This window comes from Semicossyphus pulcher, unplaced genomic scaffold (assembly GCF_022749685.1).
Source record: "Semicossyphus pulcher isolate SPU_LCO1_2020_fin unplaced genomic scaffold, fSemPul1.0.p SCAF_6, whole genome shotgun sequence".
Taxonomy (NCBI): domain Eukaryota; kingdom Metazoa; phylum Chordata; class Actinopteri; order Labriformes; family Labridae; genus Semicossyphus; species Semicossyphus pulcher.
In genome coordinates, this window is record NW_027211737.1 from 28,233,780 (window position 1) to 28,256,390 (window position 22,611).

Sequence of the window (22,611 nt, forward strand, 5' to 3'; positions counted from 1 at the left end):
GGAGACCTGCTTGTGTGCCTTTTTTGAAATCCTCCCAGGTCCCTGCTGTGATGCGTACTGCAGGAGTAAGCTGGGGGCGCACACACGCTGCAGCAGCACACGCACACATTCACACACACACACGCATCATTTCCAGTGGAGATTGGCACACAGAGACGCAGCGCCACGACCACTCCGCTGTGTCTGTTTGGTACGGACTGCTGAAACTTCTGCGCAGAGAGGCGGATAGATCCATCCAGCTCGTCCCAGATAGCGGATTAAATCCACGCTCTCTTTCCTTTTTTTCCTCCCTTTTTCTCCTCCTCCTCCTCCTCCTCCTCCTCTGGTTTCGCGTTACAAAGCCTTGGGAGGAAGTTGCGCGGAGAGCCAGTTCCTCGTTTAGAAACTGAATGACAGGATCATATTGCTCGATTTGACGTGAAGTCCACACATTAGGGGAAAAAAATATCAGAGGATTTAAGAAACGAGGAGAGAGACGCCGCGGGAGGATTCATCAGAAACTGGTGAGGATGTGGAATAATTTATAACTCCAATTCAAAAACAAACCCGAGATAACGGAGAGAGGAGAGGGAGAGGGTGGACAGGATACTGGATCTGTCGTCAGAGAAAGGCACCGTGAGGAAAGCGCAGGACGCCCGCGATCATCACAAACATCTGCGTGATAATAAGGTAAGTTTGGAGCCCTTATTTGTCGTAATGATGTGTGCAGATGTGAAGCAGCTGGATTAAAAGTGAACGAAGGGAAGCAGCGGGAGAGAACGTCTTGATCGGGAGTCTCCGGAGCTCCAACTGTTGCCATGAAGCCCCCTTTTCTTCGAAATAGGACGCCTTCGGATACGACGCGCGGTCTGAACGCATCGTTTTGGTGCTGTTGGGTTTGCTTTTGGCTCTCAGCGCGATGCAACTTTATCTCCATTTCGCGCAGAGTAAACACAGCGCAGTGCGGGCAGGAGCAGCTGGAAGGGGATCAACTCACGGCTCTTAGTGTAGTCTGTACATCTACTGTATATACTGCTCCACAATCACAGAGTTATACGCTTTGATACCATGCTTGTGATTACCTTGTGTGCTGTGTGTGGCAGAATCCTTTGAGGAAAAATAGGTCCTATCGTTTTCCACTCTTATTTGTAAGTCTCTGTTGCTCCCAAATTAACTTTAGGGAACCTTTCATTGCTTCATAATGTTTTGCATCTTCCATTGCATCAAAATAATATTAGAATAATACACCTAACTTACTTTGTGACTTCTAAAAGCTGCCTGAACAGGGCTTTAAAGAGAAATAACACAGTATCCCTCCTTCACGTGGATGCTGAAAGTTCTACAGCATCCTGCTGGAAACATAAAGAGAGATTTCAATAGCCTAGTTATTTTTACACAGTGGTTATAGATGTCATATATGACAGCTCTCATCCACTTCCATTACCATCAAAGCAATGAGTCCCTTCTGTTGCTGCTTCTGTTTCCCGCTTGCTCAGCTGACACTCAGAAATGAAGCCCTTATGGTGACAATAATCCACCGCCTTGAGATATTACTCTGGAGTGCTTTCTTCCCTTGTTCCCCTTCTGATTTTTTCTTTCCCTTAATGAAGTAAGTATTAGCTTCAGTTGAGTGATTATTGTAATTACTGAGGGAGGGGGGCCAGGCGTCCACGCTGGACAGTGAGGAAGGATTTGTGTAAAAAGGTGGTTGGTTTTAGGAGGAGGAGGAGTGGGGGTCTGCCTGGTTTACAAGCTGGATGGTGCCACTGCCAGTTAACTAACAGACAGTCTTGGGGAGGGGGGGGGTTAGAGAATAAAGACAGTAAGTGTTGGGGGAGAAGTTAGTGCAGTCGTGTTATAGCCATGTGGGATGGAGGAGGCTGGAAGGAGGATGACTGAGTGTGAGCGCTGTTGTGCAGGAGGAACTATTTTCTGCGCTGGTGTGTGTGTGTGTGTGTAACTCTCTCTCAAAGTTTGTCAAAGGATTTATTTTTCATAAGTTGGTGCGCGGGTTGTTCCCGGCGCCTGTGTGTGTGTCAGCGTGTCAGTTGCAAAGATTAATGAAAGTAATATAGAGGTACATTTCAACTTCAGCACTGACATTTGCGGAGTAGGGAGGGTGCAGGAGAAGATAATTCACTTTACTTGCTTTTTAATTTGTTCGATCAAGTTCAGTGACCTTTAAGAATACATATAACCCTTATTATCAATACATTACAGACATGCAGGTTAGATTATATAAGCGTGAAGCAGGTTACAAGAAGATGTGATTAAAAACCAGCTTGATTGTTGAAGCCTTCCTCCTGACATCTGCATTATTCCAGTCTGAGAAAAAGCCCTGAAAATCCAGTTTTATCCAGAGCAGTTGCAACAAAGACACACACACACACACACACACACTGCAGCCCTCTGGCCCCAGATGTTAATGCCTCCATTGAGAGGGCCACAGGACTCCTGTCGACTTGATCTCTTCATTGTCGGACAGACAATGGACTCCACATCCCGATGGCCTGCCTCCTTCCCGTCCTCCCTCACACACTCCTCATGCTCCTCACACACACACACACAGCACGCAGTCATGCAGACAAAGGAGCACACGCATCATACATACATGCATGCTTTTGCAGTCGGATCCTGCATACACATGTGTATACACAGGATCACTTCATTTGTTGTAGCGTTTGAGTACAAGTTGGACCGATGCGGCATCTCTTTAAAATTGTATCTATTATTTACAGTGTGTGTGTGTATGTTTGTGTTCCCGTGTCCCCTCTGGATGTTGCGTTTCTCCTGTGTTCACGCTGTCGTCCACTTTACAGAAGGGCTGCGATGTTATTTTCTTCTCCAGATTAATTATTGAGTCCATAAAATGTCAGAAAAACAAGACAAACGCCATCAAAGTTTCCACGATTTCTTCAAATGCTTTCTTTCCTCCAGCTTGCAGTCTTAAAACCAAAATTGTGAGTTAATACCATCAAAATTTATGCCACAAACCATCATAAAAAGCTGCACATCCTGTATGCAAAGCTGGTGAAAGAAACAGTTGAGGATTTATTATTTAAAAAGTGTCAGAAAAGAGCTGCTTTAATGTTCTGTTTGCTCAGTTAATCAGCTCCACTTCACTTTCTGTAACAGCGTTTGTCCATCTTTGCGCAAGTGTGCACATATGTGATATAACCTGTGTGTTTTCACACTAAAAGGCCAACATTGCATCATCACAGCCGTTACACCATCGCTGCACCAGATGTCTCCTGTCCGCTCTGTGTGTGTGTTTAATTGTCACCCCTGTGTCATGTGCATCACGTCAATACTGCATCCCACATGGAGAGCAGCTGAATGCGCGGCTAACCCTGCGTGATAACCGGATGATTTCTGATAATGGAACGGGAGCTTTGTATACACACACACGGATCATTCAGTCTGCGTTCACGCCGCCGTGTTGTGGGATTCACTGGTGATAATGTATTAGTGATGGTGGTAGATCATCTTCTGCTGAGCAACAGTTGATGCCAGCTTCCCACAGGAGGCTCATCTTTATTAAAAAAACCTGCTTTATTTCCTGCTCTATCGGCCTTTCTTTTCTCTCAAAACTTTCTTTCAGAAGCACATTTGCTTTTGTTTTTTGCTGTTCCAAGCCGGTCTGTGTTTCCTGCTGGGCCCCGGCCATGCCCTCCGTGCTCCGATGCTGCATGAGCAGATCCACCCCGACATCGCTTTTTTTTTTATGCTTCAAACTTTGTGTTAAAATGTGTGTTTGTGCTGAACAGAGATATGGTTCATGGCAGGCCAGATGCAGGGTCTGAGGAGCAGAAGGAGATGGGTCGTGTGTGTGTTTGTGCTGGAAGGGGGGGTAACAGCTGGAGGCAGGGCGAGGCCGGAGGATGATGTTTAGAGAAGAAGGAAGGAAAGGGGCTTGATTACGGAACCGTCATGGTAAACGGTGCAGGGTCAAAGTGATATGAAGCTTTTATTGTGTAAAATCCTGCATTAATTTGACTTTAAGTTCATTTTCAAGGAGTCTATTAGCTATACAGACAAGGTAATGCATGTGTGTGTTGAAAGAAGGTGCGATGTGTGCACAGCTGCAGACTCAGAATGACACAGTGGTACCAAACAGGAAGTCTGGATCACTCAATCACACTCACATAAAGGATTTTAGCATGATTAGCATGTCATCGGCTTAGCTTGTGTGATTACCATGATAGAAGATGACTCATGGCGTCATTTTTGTTATTTTAATTTAGTCCAAAATAAGACCAAACGACACATATCTTGTTGCTATTCTAACCAGTGTGCAGCTTCCTGTCCTTCCTGTCTGACGACCAGCCTGTGTGTCCTTTTTCTCTTTGCCTTCCTGAGGAGGATGCATGCGTCGGAAGGCCGTTTCTTTTTTTTTGGTTGTTTCATTGACCTCCTCTCTTTTCCACCTCCTTCCGCTCTGTTGAAAAAGTTTTACTCCAGTAGACGAACAGCACCCTCTACTTCTTCTCTGCCCTAAAGCGCTGAAAATCAATCTTGAAGGAAGGAGATAGCGGTGGCCAAGACAGCTCAGCAAACTGCAGGACAAAACACATCGAGCACATGCAGGACTTAAAGAAGTGGCCTGTCTATTGGAAAACATACACCATCAGAGAAACACTGCAAGGCCTGGCAAAGACTTCCTTTACCCACGGGCCGCTTGGGGCGCTTGAAAGGAGTTGAGGAAGACATCTACTGTCTGATTGTTATATGCACTCAAATGCAGATATCTGTTTATAGACATGAGTAAAACACTAAGTCCTCGTCAGTGTCAAAATGCGATCATTGTGGGTTTCTGGTTTGGAGTTCTGCTAATGCGTTCGACCTCTTTTGCTCTCAGCACGGACAGTCTTCCTGCTTACAACCAAACCCTCCTCGAAAGTGGTTGGTCAATTATCCAGGACTATAAATGGAAGCCAGAACTCTTACCTCACCAACTGTCTTGTCCCTCCCTCCAGAGTCTGCCTTCATATGCAGAGCCTGTTTAGAGAGATTGTTGTCTGAATAAACAGCTTTTGCAGGTAGAAAACAAAATATTTCACTTATAGATTTGAGCTTTGGAAATATGTGCACTGAAGGGCATCAGATTTTTTTTGTGGATAGAGCCGGAAACAAGGGAAGAGAGAGCAGGGATAACACGTGGCAAAGGGCCGAGGGCTGGAGTTGAACCTGGGGCCGCCGCATTGAGGACGATAGCCTCTGTATATGGTCGCCGTTTTAACCGCCAAACTGGCACCCTGAAGAGCATCTTTTTAATGTTTAAATATTTGCTTTTTATATCTTCCTGAAGCTGTTTTTAGCTGCAAGTAAAAACTACATTTTCTTTGGGAAAAAAGTGTAGATTGAAAGTACAACCACTCTTAAGTATGTTTCAATTCTAGTGTGAAAAAGCTGCTCAGAGTTGCATGACATAGTGTGCCACCGCTTGTCTTTATTGTGCGTCTGTGTTGTGAAATTGTTCCCCAATAAGCATGTGTAGTATCTTTTCAAAATGTGACGTTTGTCTCGATGATTTTCATGCATTTCCTTTATGACCCGCACTGCGTTAAGCTCGCCCTTTCTCATTTGTTTACAGAAATATTTTCTATTCCCAAATGTGGTGCAGTTATATTTCATTGTAGTTAAAATGCCAGAAAGCGCTAGTAGTATTGAAGTCAAACTGTGCACACACACTGATGCACACACACACACACATGCGCGTGCCTTACACTGCACAGCCTCCAGCCCCCTCTCAGTGGCTTTAAGGCCTGTTGAGAAGTTTCCATCAGGCACTGAAGATGGATCCAGAGGGTTTTGGCAGCGGCTGTGATTGCAGTTGTTCCGAGACGAGAAGCTTTTGCTCTTCTGCTACGTAGCCGTTGCCTTTGAGCGTTCTCTCTCTCTCTCTCTCTTATCCTCTGTGTCTCTCACCCACTTACACATACACATTTTTTTTCTCCCTCTGCTTCCCTCTCACTTGTTTCGGCTCAATTCGAGTAGCATAATGAGGTCATTTTTGCATTGCCAAAGTGTAAGCACTTACCACTTATATAGCTCAGCTTTAATTGAACAGACAAGTGCATATTCAGCCCATTGTGAATGAAAACTCTGCTTTTATAGAGGGGAATTGTATCATCCTTGCGGTGGGTATCATAGTAGTGCCAGCACCCTGAAAGCCTCGGGAGCAGCCGTAATAGATCTTTCTCTCAGATCAGTCGAGGCACGCTTAATAAAGTCTTATCGGCATTGTTGTCAAAAATTAACATCATTACCCAAAAACGCAATCGTCTCAGAATATAGAACACGAGGAGGTGATAAATATTAGTCACTCTCTATGAATGATGCAACCTCCCTTTGGGCCAATCAATAAATAAATAAGCCCTGAGGGAGGAGAAGTGTTTCCAGGAAAGTCAGACTGGTGGAAAATTCAATATGGTGCACACTCACTCTCCTGGAGGCAAATCTGTACAGCAAGCATAGCTGAATGCACCAAATCTTTTCCCTCTTGCATGGTGGAAGTTTTGTTTATCAGAGCTTTTCACTCTGACCTGTAATTTCCCCCCCTGTCGGGCTGATCAATGTAATTCTAAAAAATGTCAGAATGCGGTGCCGAGAGACATCACCCTAATCTAATCGCTGCTGTCTGAAACAAATGAACGAACAGATGGAGAGTAATCCATAGCTCCCCTGCCATGACGTGCAGATTTGTGCTTTTCATCTAAACAACAAACTCTGTGTCTCTGCCTTTATGTGACTCGCTCTGAGAGGTTCTGGAGGCCTTTAGAAGACGCCTGGTGGAGCTGCTCGGGGAGGCTCGCGTCCTCTGCATTATTAATGTGTGTTAGAATAGAAGACGAGGAGAGGCCTGACCTGCTTGTTTGTTACCAGCTGACCACTATTGGCCATCTGCTGTCGGCCAGCCTCGCTCTGTCTGTCTGTCATTACCTCTCTCTCTCTCCCTCTCTCTCTATAATGCTCTGCTCTCTGTGCTTGCATCTGTTTATTTATCAATAACTGGGTTCCTATCCAAGATTTTATGTAAAACAGGACACAGAGTAAGAAAGGTTAAATTGATTTTTTAGCTGAGAAGGGTTTAGTAAAAAGAACTTTAAAAAGTGATGACAGCACAATACATCAAGTAATATAAACATACAGAAGGTTTGAGGTTGCTCTGATTTATGTCTTCTTTCTTCAGTGAGTATAAATTAAAGTCTAAGAGCTGGAACATGACTATTGTAAGGTTGACTTAGCTTAAATGCTAGAAACAGAGGGGGACAACAGCTGGCGCTAGCTTGACCTTTGGCTAGCTGCTGGAAAACCTCGTTATGATGATGGTAAGAGCCTCCCCCACATTACTTCCACCTTAATCATGTAGCTACACTTTAGTTTTTGTGCATATTGCAGGGGTAGTTTTTTCCTAGAGTTAGATAAGAAGATGGAAACCTCTCTCATTTTGTCAAATACGAGGCTAAAGCTAGCGGCGACTTGGCACTTTCTTTAGAGAAAAACTGTAAATAGAAGAGCAGTTAGCTCATCATTTCTTCCTATTAAATAATTAAAATAATGTTGAAGCATCTACATATTTACCGACGTATCCATCCATTAAACATACAGTTGGTTTGACAGTGAACTACTGTGACGGTGCTCGTCTCTTTCTGCTTTCGAAAGTTAATTTAAAGAAGTAGGGGCAAAACAACTTGCTGCTAGCGGTTAGCTAGCTGCTTGAAAATCTCATTGTAAGGGCAAGATGGCATATTTAAACCTTTACACTTTGGTAACTTTACACTTGGGTTTTAAATTATACAGTAAGATAATAATATTGTAATAATCATTTTGTTATAGGTGTTGTGTTGGCAGCTGCTTGGCTTATAGACAAAAAAATACAAACAGGTAGGCAGCTAGCTTATCGTTTCCTCCTGGTAAACTAAACATACAGTAGGTTGGACAGTGAGCAACTGTGAAGCTGCTTTTAAAACAAATGTGTTTTCAAAACCATAGAGGAATAATCAAAATGCTATGAAGCTACAGTGAGGAAACACTTAGCTTAGCTTAGCATAAAGACTAGAAGCAGATGGAAAGAGCTGTCTGCCAGCCGTGGTTTTGATTGGCTGCTTGATAACCTCATGGTTGCCAGATTGCAACACTGTAACTTTTAAACTTTGGTTTTTGTATAGATTTAAGGAAAAGTTGACATTTTGCTTCCTGGCCTGGAAATAGATGAAAAGATCAATACCACTTTTATTTTGTGCAATACGAGACGAGAGCTCGCAGCTGATAGCAATTTGTTTAGAGGGAAACGGTAAACAGGGAAGCAGCTAGCTGATCATTTCCTGGTAAATCATGAAAGCTTCATGTGAAAGCATCTGCCTGAATACAGCAGCATCCTTCCATTCACTGTCTCTGGCCATGCAATCTGTTTTTCAGTCAAAGAAAAGCTCAGGGAGAGAAATCTTCATCATATTTGATACTTGTCCAGTAATTTCCTCTTCAGATAACAGCTGGACTCATCTTTCCTGTTTCATCCTGTTTCCTGGGTCTGCCCGCTCTTGGCTGTGGTTGAAATTATAAAGCTGGATTGGGGAGAGATAGTAACATGCTCGGCCAGAAACCTTGTAAGCGAGCCAACTGTGTTTCGGGGGCATCGTGCGAGGTATTTAGTATGTTTTCTGGGGCCCCTGAAGCGCCTGTTTGCCGGCTGCTTGTTGTTTTGTTTGTTCCGACTCAGCAGATGTTTTCTGGCTCAGTTGTCCACACTGTGTTTTGTGTACAGAGGACTGCCGGAATTGTTCTCTTTTTTGTTATTCTGGTTTTGGTGACACGTCAAAGCTATTTGGAGCCAGAATGAATGCAGAGGATCCCATTGTGTAGCAGCATTTGTTTGCGTCTTTATGTGAGTGTGAGTGGGTGAATGTACTTTGAATAGAATATATGCATATTCAGCTTCCGCGTCTTGCTCTTTTCATGCATTGTTTCCTGGATAGTGCATACACATATGCATGAGCTACCAGCAAAAAAAATACAGTAAAAAAATGCAAGCTTGTGGACTGGATATCTCAGAGTCTGTATGTGTGAATAATGATGCAGATGCAGCGTGCAGGAGGGGGATGTGTAGAGGAAAGTAGGCCCCCTCCCCCCTCCTCTCCGTGCTAACCAGAGCATGTTAGTTTGTTTTTATGACAGCCTTTTTTTGGCATTGTTCTGGTCCGGTAGAGCTCGCCCTCCCTACCGTGGGACTGGCCGTTAGTGGGCAGGAAGTGCCGGGAGCGCGCAGCTTGAGCACACACACACACACACTCTCATGAGCACATACTGTATCCCGATCTCCATCACACACAGCCCCTCCCTAGCTATCGCCCCACACTCACACATAAAGTTTTGAAAGGACAATAAAAAGTTGCCCTGCGGCTCGCAGGCTGGTAAGCTGCAGCTTATCCAGGAAGGAGCTGCAGCCGGGCTAATGGCCTCTCTCCGGGGTAGGGACTACAGAGGGGCCCATACAGGCTTATCAGCAGCAGGAGGGCCCCTACATGGCTACTCTATTTGAGCTCAGCAGAGCTAGTGTGTGGGAGTAGCTTAGCTTTCGTAGCTGCTGGGAGATTGAGAGCTACACATGCTTATTTCCTGTTGTATTTGAGTTATCTTGGCTGTACAGGAAAATCAAAGTTAGCCCCTCCCTAAGGGAAACAGGGATGTTTACCCAGTGTAGCACCTCTAATTGGAAATTAAAAGTTAACTTAGCACGTCCTAAAGGAAACGCAGCCTGTCAAGTGTTACTGGGAAGTCAGTGCGACTCTTTATTGTCGAGAAATCAATGATAGATCAGTGTGGCTTTTCTCCTCAGAAAGTACTTCTTTCTAGTACCAAGGGGCCCTCCTGGCAGGTGTGAAGAGGATGGCGGTCAATGTGTGAAATACTGCTTAAATATCTCCACAGCTAAAGTGTATTTCTTTTCTTTCATTCGAGATGTCTCGAATAAAAAAGCCAGCAGGATGTGCAGAATATGACTGAAAGTGAGATGAAGTGACTGACTAATCAGATTTTGCCTCATAGATCTTGGTAAGATGACTCCAGTGTGCTGTGAGCCCATGCGTCACTGCTCCTCTCCTTCATCTATAGTGATGCGGGAACTGATGCAGTGTCCACAGCAGCTGCTAACTCTACTGCAGCGAGTTAACCTGTCACTGATACTGTCGCCTCGTGTGAAAGATTTGCTAAACAACCGTTCGGTGATATTAACAGACTACAGTTCTGTGCAGAGAAATCCTGAAGCGGCTGTTTGTTTTTGCTGATGGCGTCACCTCCTCACCTGCTCGTCGTTTGCATATTGCCCAAAATGAATATGAAGAGATCCCGAGAATACCACAGGCATTAATGTAAGTGAGATCTGACATAAAGCTGAATGCTTAAACCTGAGCATCTTATTAGCATGCTGGCTGATTTCCTTCACATAATCTTTCACATGTAGACTATCTTTATAGTGGGATCCCTCTACTGTTTGGCCACTGAGCGGATCCACTGAAGCAGCCAAGGGTTAATCTCTATTTACAGATTCTACATAGAAATGCAGGGATGTGGATTTTAGGGACGGCAAGTGTTCTGGTTTGTGTTTTTACAACGCTTGCAGTCTGAGTATATTGATCACGTATCAGCAGGCTGCGGCGTATGCAGGAAAAACAGTCCGTGTGGAGAGCAAAAGCAGGCGGAACGTAATGCGTCGGAATGACATCACAGCTCAACGATTTAGCTTCTTATTAATCTCTATAAACATTATTATAGATCAAAAATTCAACTTGAGACAAATTCCCTTGTGGCTGTGTCACGAAAGCCATGAAGCGTTTCGATTTCCCGACTTCCTCAGATGCTTCAGAAATCATCCGACCTCGTTCAACAAACCGACTGGAAGTCATTTAGCGCTAACTGCTGGCTAAACCGGACGCGCCCGACATGTTCTCAGGCTATATCGTCTTCAGACTGTAGCCGATGGGATCCAAGATTGGTCAAGGGTTAACCCTTAAGTGGCAAATTATCTCTTGGTGGTCTTCTTCACTTTAGCTAACTGAATGTTTTTCATCGTTTGACCTTTACAATGAATTTGGACTAAAGCTGACCGATATAACTTTAGGCCAATATTAAAGGGAAGATATGGGCCCATCAAAATATGGTTTTTTTCAGAGCATACAGACTACAGAAAACAATGTTTGGATTTAGAAATGGTGCCAACACATAGTTTGTCCAGCTGGATTTGCTCCCACTCTTTTGTTTACTCTCAGCACTGTTTGTAGCAGAGCATCACTACTTAGTCGACAGTGGTGTATAGTCATGTTACATATTCTTTAATAAAGAAAGCAGCCTTTTAAGTGACATCATCATGTTGGTGCAAAATCTGTGAACTATTAACATAGAAAATATCTACATTATCGGCCTCCGAAGTCACATATTAGGGGTCTCGTTTGGACAAAAGTTTTCCTTTAATGTTAAGACTAAACTAGATTTATAGTTCTATACTTTGAGGAGTCACACGATCGCTAGCGAGTCTGCCCATATAGCCACGCAGCAGTAGTTTCACCACTTTGTGATGCCAGTGGAGACTGTTTGCAGTGATGTAAACATGAGGCATGTTTAAGGTTATAGAGTTGTATCAGATTCTGTATTCACATACTGCAATTGATTCTCTGGATGTTACCCCAGTGTTTTATTTATTACCTGTGTAGTCCACCACAGCTCAGCGTCAGAAGATCATTAAATAATACAAACGCTGTAGTTTCAGTGTTTACAATTTAAAGCCTGATTATGAGAAACACCTTATTCTGGTGTTGTTTCAGTGATGTGAATCGATGCAATGCAACACTGGACTATAAATATCTGTGCTGTCTGCAGCGGGACTCCTGTTAACCTCTTGCATCAAGCAAATCCAGCTTTATTGATTCACCCTCTCCAGGTCTGTTCCTACACACTGCTAGCTTAGCACGGGGCTTGTTTATTGGTGCTAGCGCTGGTCAGCACCTTATTGGCCTCACCTCGAGTCCAGCTCCAGGATCTGCTTTGAGCCCAGCTGTATCAGCAGCTGCAGCCACAATAATCCTGTTGTTGAGGTGTTGGTCGGACTTGCGCGCCGAGGAGGGGGCGAGAGAGAGAGACAGGGCGTGTGTTTGCCCCTTCACCCACCTCTATCCTGCTGCAAACTCACCTTTGACCCACAACTGGCTGCACTCTCCCCTCCCCTGCTGCTCTTTTCCAGTCCACTGCTCTCTGCAGGATGTCTTACTGTCTGAAGAGAGGGATGGAAAGAGGGGGGAAAGGGAGAATTATACTCAATGGGATGAGGGCACGGGATAAAAAGAGAGAGAGACTGTTAAGGGAGAATACAAGGCCTGGCAAAAGGGAAAAAAGAGAAAAGGGTGTACAGGTTGCCAGGTTTGGTCCACACCTAGAGAGAGATGGAGATTGGAAAGCGAGAAAGAAGCCTGCATGCCCAGACAACAGCCCTGAGAAAGCAAGATAAGAGCGGACCAGCAGTCAACAATTACACCATCAATTTCCAACCTGGCTTTCACCTTCGTCTCTCACTCTCTCTTTCAATCTTTCTCATCTTCTGCTTCGTGTTATTCTTTTTTTCTGCCTTCACCTCCACTGCTGGGCGCCCTGTGTAGTTTTGTAATAGAGCTCTCCATGTGCGGCTTCGCACACGCGCACGCACAGAGACACACAAAGTCACACGAACGCTGTGTTACTCAAACATTTATACTTTTCAGGCACGACCATCACTTGCTCAAGCATTGTACTTCAGTAACGTTATGAGGTACTTATTCTTCATTGAGTATAATCATTTTATACTACTCAGCTGCTTTTAAGAGGGATATTATTATACTAATGTTAGTCCACTAAAATACAGCCTGCAGGTTAAATAGAGCCAAGGAAAACTGGTGGATTACAGTTATAATACTTTTGGAAAGGTGTTATTTCTGCATCATGAGTGGTTCTATTTATGATGCTTGAGTATATTTGTTAAGATACTTATGTACTCTTACTTAAGTGGAGTTTTGCAGGACTTTTAAAGGAGTATTTTTACGTTACATTGCTACCCCGTTCCTCGCCCAATGACAGCTGGGATAGGCTCCATAAAGGAGGGATGGCACAAAACAGTTGTTCCAGTGATTCTTAGGGAGCATTCAGACCTGACAGCTTCAATCTGGACTTTCCGGACTTTGCTCCAAAAGTCTGATTCATTTGGACACGCATTCGAACTCTTGTGCGGACCGAACCACCGAACCACCGTCCGCTAGAAAAGACCTGATTCCTAACGATTCAGGTGAGAACATAAACAGACTTAAAGTAGGACCAAATACAGGAAGCAAACCAAAGAACCGTGCATTGTGGGTTGTAACGGGTGCCGACACTTGCAGAGACAGACACGCAGCCAGGCAGCAAGATGAGTGGAGGAAAAAATGTGGATGAGCGACGTGGTGAGGGCTCTAATAGAAACCAAACAATTTCACAAATGGTTGTTGAAACGCACAAGAATACAGAGGTTTTCAAGCTGCTCAGTGAAGAACTGAAGGAGAGTGGAACTGATCGATCTGTGAACAATGTCGCTCAAAAGTAAAAAAGCTCCAACATGAAACCATTACAGTCGAGTTTTCCCACTTTGAAATTCCGACCAATCAGAGAGCAGTTTCCTCCTGCATCAAAACTTTTGGTGTTTTGTTTCACCTAATGATGTGCTCTCGCTCTGCAAAGGCGGAGGGATACATGCGGAGTCAGATGTTTTCAGCGCGACAAAACACCAGCAACAAACACAATACATTATACACACAATACTACAACAAAAATACATTTACTGAAAGCTCGTATTAGCATTGACCGAACAAGATCAGAGAGGCCTGACTAATAACCAACTGGTTCAAAGTACACATTATAAAGATACACGTTTAATTCTTTAGTCGAGTTAATAAATTCAAAATACCCTATTAGAAGTCTTTGAGCCGAAGTAATGCTCGCTCGCTACTTTCACAAACACTCTCAAACACAACATCAGGCGAATAACAACGGCCATGTGCAGCTTCTCACACACACTCACCTTTACTAACACATTCACACATGTACTCAACCCCACACGCCGTTTCATATGCTCACACAAACACTGACACATTGTCTCTATCTTCCCCTCTCTCTCTCTCTCTCACACACACACACACACACTCAGGCCCGTGGCATATGGAACAGTTTATCTCGCAGTGTTATTTTTTTTCTCGTACCTATTAGGCAAAGTCTTTTTTCGGAGCACCGGGGAGGAGAGAAAGGCAAACTCTTTATTATGATTTTTTCGCCTGAGGTTAGACCAGCCGTGGAGAACAAACACACACACACACACATACGCGCACACGCAAAAGCACACGCGCACACACAAAAACCCCTGAGCCCCCCTCTGCCTCTATACGCTTCAAAAAATCAATAACACGTCTCTTTAAAAAAAGCCTGAAAACTAATAGAAAGAGACAGAGAGGGAGTGAGAGAGGGATGCTGATGAACCCAGTAGCACACACACACACACACATCACACAGACACACTCGCACACACTTAATCTCTTTCCATCTTGATCATTCATTCTCTCTGCTGATTTTGCTTTTTTCCATTCGACTCCTCAGAAGATAGATAGATAGATAGATAGATAGATAGATAGATAGATAGATAGATAGATATGGGTGAAGCGTTACAGTAAGAGAAGCCGTGTCAAATTGAAACGACTGAGTTAAATCACCTTCCCTTTTTAAAATTCATTGACCGTCCATCCCTCCATCCCTCCATCCCTCCATCCAGCCTGTCCTCTCATATCTCTGCAGCTCAACAGCTCTGATTTGTGTACCAGGATTAAATTCCTCAAATTTGTCTTTCACTCCCTGTGGGAGAGGACCGTGCTTTTTAATTAATTGATTTTGAAATTAAGTTAGCTGCTGAGTGTGTGAGTGCGAGCAGGGGTGTGTGTGTGTGTGTGTCAACGTGGTTAACTCAGCGTGTGTGTGGTTGTGAGTGTGTCTTTCTTTCCCCGGCGCTTAGCTGGCTAACAGAGGGGTGTGGTTGTGGGTCTTGCCGAGCGTGCGCCTGTGTTCAGATCCACTTTTGTGATTAGCCGGAGAAGCTAAATCTAAATCAGAAGTCTAAAAACGATTGTTGTGGTTTTGCGGGGAGGTAATTTCTCAGCCTGTTTTAATTTCTTCCCACTTTGGCTTTTGCATGGAACAAAAAAACAATGCTAATTTGTAAGATTCAGAGGTGCTGGTAGGGAGATTGTGTTTCCCAGTTGTTTCCTGGTCTCCTGCCTTTGTGCTAAGCTAAGCTAATCAACCTTTGGCTGTAGGAATTTATTCACATTTAACAGATACCAGACATTAGATAGCATTGATCTTATATTACTCTCAAGCTAGCATGCAAAAAAAAAAAAAAACCCATAATGTCACATTTTCCTTAAGAAATCTGTGTAAAAAGCAGAAAGAGTGCACTGGTGAGTAAAAGCATCAAGGAGACTTAAAAGCAAAGCATCCTGTTAGGTCAGTGCTCCATATCAAAGGGTGAACTAATAATAAGGTCATGACCTCATACATCCTGGATTTAAGGTCAGGCCTGGAAACGTAAAGGTCTCATGACAACCGCATCACCTGCTGTTGGACTCAGCTGTTTGGAAATTCGAAGAGTTTTCTGATGTCCATATTGAGACATCAAAAAGGTTTAAAAACGCAGAGTTATTGAAAGTAAGAGGAAAGCTTTCCGACTGCTTGAGGTCCACACTTTTTTGCCTGATACAAAGTTAGTTAGTTGAGATCAGCCTCAGCTCTTATGTGTAAGCTAACATGACGCTGTAACCAATAACTGCTGTACAGTGGGAGATAAGTGGTAGCATTTATATTCAAACATTCATTTTACATGCACCCCATCATGGCAAACACATTTCACGTACTTCCTACAGTCACAGTGAGAGCTGGAGGTTCGCTGGTCTTGAGAACAGATACAGACTTGACAAACAGCGCTGAGCCGCTGTGATGAATGGTAATCAGAGCTTACAAGAGAAAGGCTTCTCGCAGCGTAATTACATGCTTCTTCATCCCTCCACCAAACCACTTCACCTGTGTGCCTCCATCCTTTTTTCCCCCCCAAGATCAAAACCAAGCTGCTGAGCTCCTGCTGATTTTTTTTTTTTTTTTTTTGTGTAACTGCTGCTAAATGTTGGGCGATAGTCAGATGTAAGTTGTTAGTCTCCACTGGTAACATGCGGTAAAACGTACATTGCCCAAAGTATAACAACAGCCTCCTTAAATAGTGCAGAAAACGTCTAAATGTAAAACTTAAAAAACAACAGCTAGCGTTAGCTTACTGCTAAGTCATTGTCAACACGCTGACTTAAAATGTGTACCATTGCCTTCATATTAAAATGTGTTGAGTTAATGTGCAGCTCATGTTTGAATATGCTAACGTTTGTAGCTTTATAAATGTTAGATAAAGTGTGTAGGAGCAGGAAACTGTATTTAAAGTGGACTGGGAATGATTGGTTGATACCTAATTCCTTTAATAAGGTTTGCAACCACCAAAAATGTTAAATTTAGCAGGAATCTGTTGTAACTCAAGAGATTTCACTTCTATTATAACAGGCATGAGCTAAAGTGGAGGGGGGCTTCAGCATGAGGCAGCTAGCAGCTGGATAAATCGCAGGTATTCTTGTTAGAACTCTCAAATCTATGGCGAGCCAGTTACAGTCGCTGTAAACTGAGGGTTATGTCAGGTAACTCAGTGTGTAGACTTACTGTTGTTCACACTCCTTCACAATTATCAACCTGCGTCTCTGTGTGAGGGCGTGAGCGCTCAGTGGTGCTCTTTGTGTCCCCGTGTTTGTGATTTCTCTCTTTCGCAGCTGCACGGACACATGCTTTGTTTCCACAGAGCTGCTGTGCTGCCGAACGTCTCCTGTATTATGTTAAACACAAAACCGTCCTCTCTAGAGCTGCGTTAGCCATCGCAGCGTGCTGCCTCAGCGCTCGTAGTGTATGAAGATCGCGTTGCTCATCAGCCGGCTGCCGCTGAGTGCGTCACGTCGCTTGTGGTGGATCTGCTGCACGCTGTCAGGCCCACGCCGTCTGTCGCAGTGTGTGTGTGTGTGTGTGTGTGTGTGTCTATTTTGTGTTTAGTTGCGTGTGTTTCTTTGTGTCTGTGTGCCTCTGCCTTTGTTTTCTGAGCCTGTGTGGCTGTTTCTTTGTGTCTGCATCCATCTGAATGTGTGTTAACCTGTGAGCAGCTTTTTCTCTTTGTGTCTGAATGTGTGTGTGTGTGTGTGTGTGTGTGTGTGTGTGTTAAAGAGAGTGTGTGTGTGTGAGTGTGAGTATTCTACCTGCTTCAGTGTGTGTTTGTGTATTTCTGCCCTTGACTTTGTGTGTGGGGGGGTGTGCCTTTGTCTGAGTGCTTTATGTCTGCACCTCCTTCAGTCTTATTAATTATATATATCTGCATTTTGGTTGTGTGTGTATCCCTCCATGCGCGTGTGTGTGTGTGTGAGTGCGTCTGTATGTTTGCGTGTTGTAGGACAGACAGAACTCCCACTAGACTTTATTAACTAAATTTACTAGAACCTCCACTGGGTTTGTCTAAACTGGGAGATTAAGATGTGCACACACACACGTACACAGACGAGACTGACTCACAAAGGACGAGGGGTTTGGGAAAGAGAGACAGAGTATGTGTGTGTGTTTGTGTGTGTCTGTGTGTGTGTGTCTGTGTGTGTGAGAGGGGGCGAGCTTTGCAAAATCAACAAACACATGCGCTGTAGCATTCAACACATTCATACACACTGCGCTCTCACATGTTCATACATACTGCGTCACACCTCCCACACGCACAGACACTTTTTAAAAATCTTATACACACACACACACACACACACACACACACACACACACACAGTTTGTAATTAATATGAACTCATTCAGTGTTTGCTGTTAAGATTTAATTGAGTGTCTTTCACCTGATTTGTAGCAGTCAGTGCGATACGTACGCACACATCCTCACAAACCCTCAAACACCTGAGAAAGTGCCCCAGGATGCTTCTTCCTAACTATAAAGACGTCTGTGTGTATCTCTGACACTTTCAGTGTGTGTGTGTGTTTGCTCCTTGCTGCAGCAGCAACTGTAGTGGCTCTATTGACTTATTGCTTGTAGAGGGAATGTGGGATTGGTCAATTCCTCATCATTTATTTAGATGGAGGGACTGCACAGGTAGACCCCATTCAGCCCTGAGGGACAGAAAAAACAAAAAAAAGTTAAAGGAACTTGTTCAAACTCCTGATAAAAAAAAAATATTGTGTATAAGTGTGAAAAGGGAATATTGACCTCATTCTCATGTTTGTGTATTAAGTACGGAGTTAGAATCTGGATATTGTTAGCCTAGCTTAGCATAAAGACTGTGTCCAAAATAAAAGAAATATGCCTAAAATATTGACTCTCATTTGTTTAGATCTCTATAAAACCTGGAACTGAAGGCATTCTGTCACACAGTCATCGCATGTGTTGACCATTGATATCTGGCAATCCGCATTATATCCAGAGTCTCTGGCCAACGATATTTGGTGTATGTCTAAACAACGAAATAATTTAAAGATATAATCTCAAAGATTTTCATTTAAATAAATGTCTGTTAAGTCACTATCTATCGCCGAATGAGGTAACACAATTGTGATTGAGCCTGTGGCCCACTGATGAAAGCCTTTGCATTTACAGTATTACAGACTGGGTGTCTGTGGCGACATCCCTCGAAAAAAAAACACAAGCGGTGCCCAGTTAGTGACGCGTTTTCCATCAGCCAGCAGTGGTTGGTCTGCCAGAGAGGGTAGGCGGAGCTAAGCGGCTGCTTTTCCAGTCTCTGCGAGTGTTGCAAGTAAACAGTAACCTACTATGGCTGAACAAACAAAGAAAAGATGGATGACTACAGATACAACTTCAAGAATAAGTGAAAATCCAAAGAAAAAGAAACAAATTGGAAGCTCGGGTGAAGGCAAACAGTTTAAAAAGGAAAGCGACCGTCAGCGAGGAAAATCAAGAGTTACAGCCATAACAAAGGGAGCCAATCTGGGAAGTGTACTCCTGCAATTACAATATATCACCATAAGGTGGCGCCAAATAGTACGAAACTTAGATCTTTGAGATTATTACTTTAAGTATCTTAAATTTAAAAAATTACTGTAGGGATTGAAACAAGATTATAGTTTGTAATATAGGGCGGGTGTTTTTTTTTCAATCCTGAAAAAGCCAGAGTTGCCGTGTTTCACTGGTTTCAAGTCTTGATGCTAAGCTAGGCTAAACACATCGCCACTTGATAAATACTTTCAAACGTCTTGTTTAGGCGAAGAAATACCTGGAGTGTTGTCTTCTTGGTAGTTACTGCTCACAAGAAATAGTTCCATCGATTATCTTTAACAAAACCGCAAATAGTCGTTTAACATTATTTTTGTATTAAAACATGATTACCTTAAAAAAAAGTGGGACTACCTGTGTCCTCCCGCTTTCAGTCATTATGCTAAGCTATGCTAAGATATGCTAAGCATCCTCTGGGAGCTTCATATTGAGCATACAGAAATAAGAGTTGTATCGACCTTTTCACTCGGGATGAAAGTTTAAAAGTGTATTTGCCAAAATGTCACAGAGCTGAATCGAGACACAGAGACAGTGTCAGGCAACTAAATACACAGAAAACCGGGGGCAAAGAGACAATCCAGTAGACACATTTAAAAGTGAGAAAGCCATAAAGTGCCAGAAGGAGCCGAGAAAGAGAGAAACTGGAGTCTGAAATCAGTGAAAGAACGGAGAAAACTCATACGGAGTGAATGGAAGCCGGAGAATAGTCTGCAATAATGACAAAAAATTGAAAACAGAGAGATAGAGCGACGCAGACAAGAATAGGAAAGCAGCCAATGTGTCTGATAAAGACGAGAGAAGCAGAATGTGTGATTGTTGTCGTCAGCAGCTCTCTGACTTCTGCTCCGTGACCACAGACCTCCTCTGCACTTCATTTATTGTCAGTCTTTATTTGATTTCCTTGTACCGCTGTCATTTTCCCCCTCCCTGTTTGCCACCCAGACACCCTGCTACTTTTGTTTTTCCATTGCAGCAGGAAAATGGCCTAGTTCTTTTCCCCCAACCTTGACTTAAAGGGACAGACTTGGAACGCTCTTTCACCCGTCCTTGTGCTTCACGGAGAGGCTTTTTTAAATCCTGGTTTTTGATTGAAGAGCTGCGGTTTGTTTAAAAGGTTTTACTTTTGCAACTGTTTACCTCGGCGTCTTAAGCTTAACTAAATAAGTGGACTGCGGAACATGCTTTCCTCTGAATGCCTCAGTATGTCCTAATTTCAATGTAATGCAATAGAAAAGAATGATAGATGTGTCTTGAATTTGACACATCGTTTTCAAGCATACAAATTTCTATTTGCATGCTGCCGGTCTGTTGAAACAGTCAGCCCACCACTGGTTTTGGTTATGTGCAGATGTGGCTTCAATTTACCAGACTGAAGACATTTTTCCATCTGAAGTATACTGCTGAGCTTTTGATTCGAGGGCTGACAGCATGTGTCAGCTACCGTGGGCTCCGCATTTATTCGGAGGCAGGTTTGTTTATGTTGATATTATTCAAAATGGCCTGCAATTAGCGACGGCTGATGGAAAGTTGAAAAAGCGTCCCAGTGACAAAGCCGCATGTGATGACAGTTTGTATGAATAAATAACAGGTTCTAAAAGCTGATCTTTATGTGTTGGTTGGAATAATATCAGGCGGATTTTTATTGAGTCTCCATCTGTGATTGGGATGTAGCTGAAGTAATGTTTTTCTCTTCGCAGCATCTGGGCTGTCAGCCTGTAAAACCCGGCAGCGAGACTCGCCTTAAGGAGCTGCTAACCCTCCTTAAAGAGTTTGTTTGTACTGTTTTAACTGGATGTCACATGACGGTGTAAAAGCAGCTTCAGAGGGTTCTCCATCCTGACGAGAATAAACACAGCGCTGAGTCCCAGTTGTTCTTTTGCAATTTAACTGTCAAATTTCTGACCATCCTGAATATCTCGCAGGAGCGCCGACAATCTGCACACATCAATCTTTCAAACACCAAATCAGGCTCCATCACCCACCTCTAACCTCTCCTCTACTCACTCCTTATTGAAAGAGAGAGTGTATTCTTACATTTCAAGGCGAGCATTCTGCCCGAATCGAGCGGCCGGCAACTGCATTTAACAGGTAGCATTACACTTTAACACGCTTTCTCTCTGTCCATTACCGCCCCATTGATTCCAGTTAGGCTCACATTGAAAATGGATAAAATGTAAGTGAGCCGAGGCTTTGACTGGAGAGTTTCATCTCCAGCGGTCCTGACAGTTTAAAGCACATCGCGAGATTGGCTCCAGGCCTGCTGTGATCTCATGACGAGGTGATATAATCCTTGTTGGTCATGGTGTCTGGGCTGCCAGTTGTTTACCATTTAGTGAGTCACAGAGTGTGAGATGAATGTAAATGTCTGGCATCTCTTCACTTCTATTTCTGAAGAATTTGCATCCATAAACACATGCAGGAAGACAAGCCAACGTGATGTTTAATGTTAGATATATTCTCCTCCACCAGCACAAGGACACTGCGGTTCTTTTCTTCCTTTCAGGATACACAACAAAGTGGGCCCAAACTATTAAAAAAAATACTTATCTGTGATGTCCCAAGGCTTCAGAGGTGGAAGCTCACTCTAACAACACATTATACTCAAACCCAGCTGGGTTTGTATGTTTGTACCCTCGCTGTCTTTGCCATCTCTCCACTCAGCGGCATCGAAAAGAAGCACAAATACCATGAAACAGCTTTACTGAGGTGGAAAAAGAAATTGCATTTTAACCAAAAGTTAAATGCAGCCTATCCAGAGCGAATGCTGAAATTCACCAGCTGTTCTGCATTTACTGAGCAAGACGATCCGCTGAGGTTGAAATGTGTCACATGCTCTGTTCCTGAGCTCCCTTGAAGATCTGGCATGACTTTCAATTTATCTTGTGACAGGATGTACATCATGTAACCTGCTGCAAAACACAAGAAAAACCTGTTTCCTGGTGGGATTCATCAATCAGATCACCCACACCTTTTATTCCTCTCGCTATTTCAAAAGGAACACACTGTGATTAAACATATATTCAGTTCTTAAAGCTTTTATTTGTTTGTTTTGCACGAGGACTGCTGTAGTAAACACTCAGTGTTATGTAATTCCTTCCCTCGAGGATCCTCTGGAACGAGTAGCATCATGGGAAGCAACGTGTCTTGTATTTGGGAGTTGAAACATAAGTTTGTTTGGAAAAACAAGAAGGATGTTGTTTAGCATGATAGCGACAGCTTCTGGGTCTCGGGAAGGAAAATAGCGCCACCTCCAGAAGCCCAAACTTCATCAACAGAACACTGAAGTAAAAAAGCACCATATGAGCTGAGGATTTTCCTGAACGGATCCAATCTATTCTGTATTCACACCAGCATTAACACTGCCTGGAAAAACAAAGCCCCCTAATTAACTTAGATGAGGATACTGCATTGGAACAACAGGGGGCGACATGCAGAGGGCTGCCCCAGACTTTGCTCGTAGGCTA

The 22,611-nt window shown here is 43.6% G+C and overlaps 1 protein-coding gene across 1 annotated transcript in view; it reads left to right on the plus strand.

Moving 5' to 3' along the window:
• The first annotated feature begins 342 nt into the window (after positions 1-342).
• The window catches only part of sema4c (sema domain, immunoglobulin domain (Ig), transmembrane domain (TM) and short cytoplasmic domain, (semaphorin) 4C), a 107,088-nt gene continuing 84,819 nt past the window's right edge, over positions 343-22,611 (plus strand). The window contains exon 1 of the mRNA XM_069682655.1: positions 343-669. The gene's annotated coding sequence lies outside the window, so the exon portion shown is untranslated. The remainder of the gene's footprint in view (positions 670-22,611) is intronic.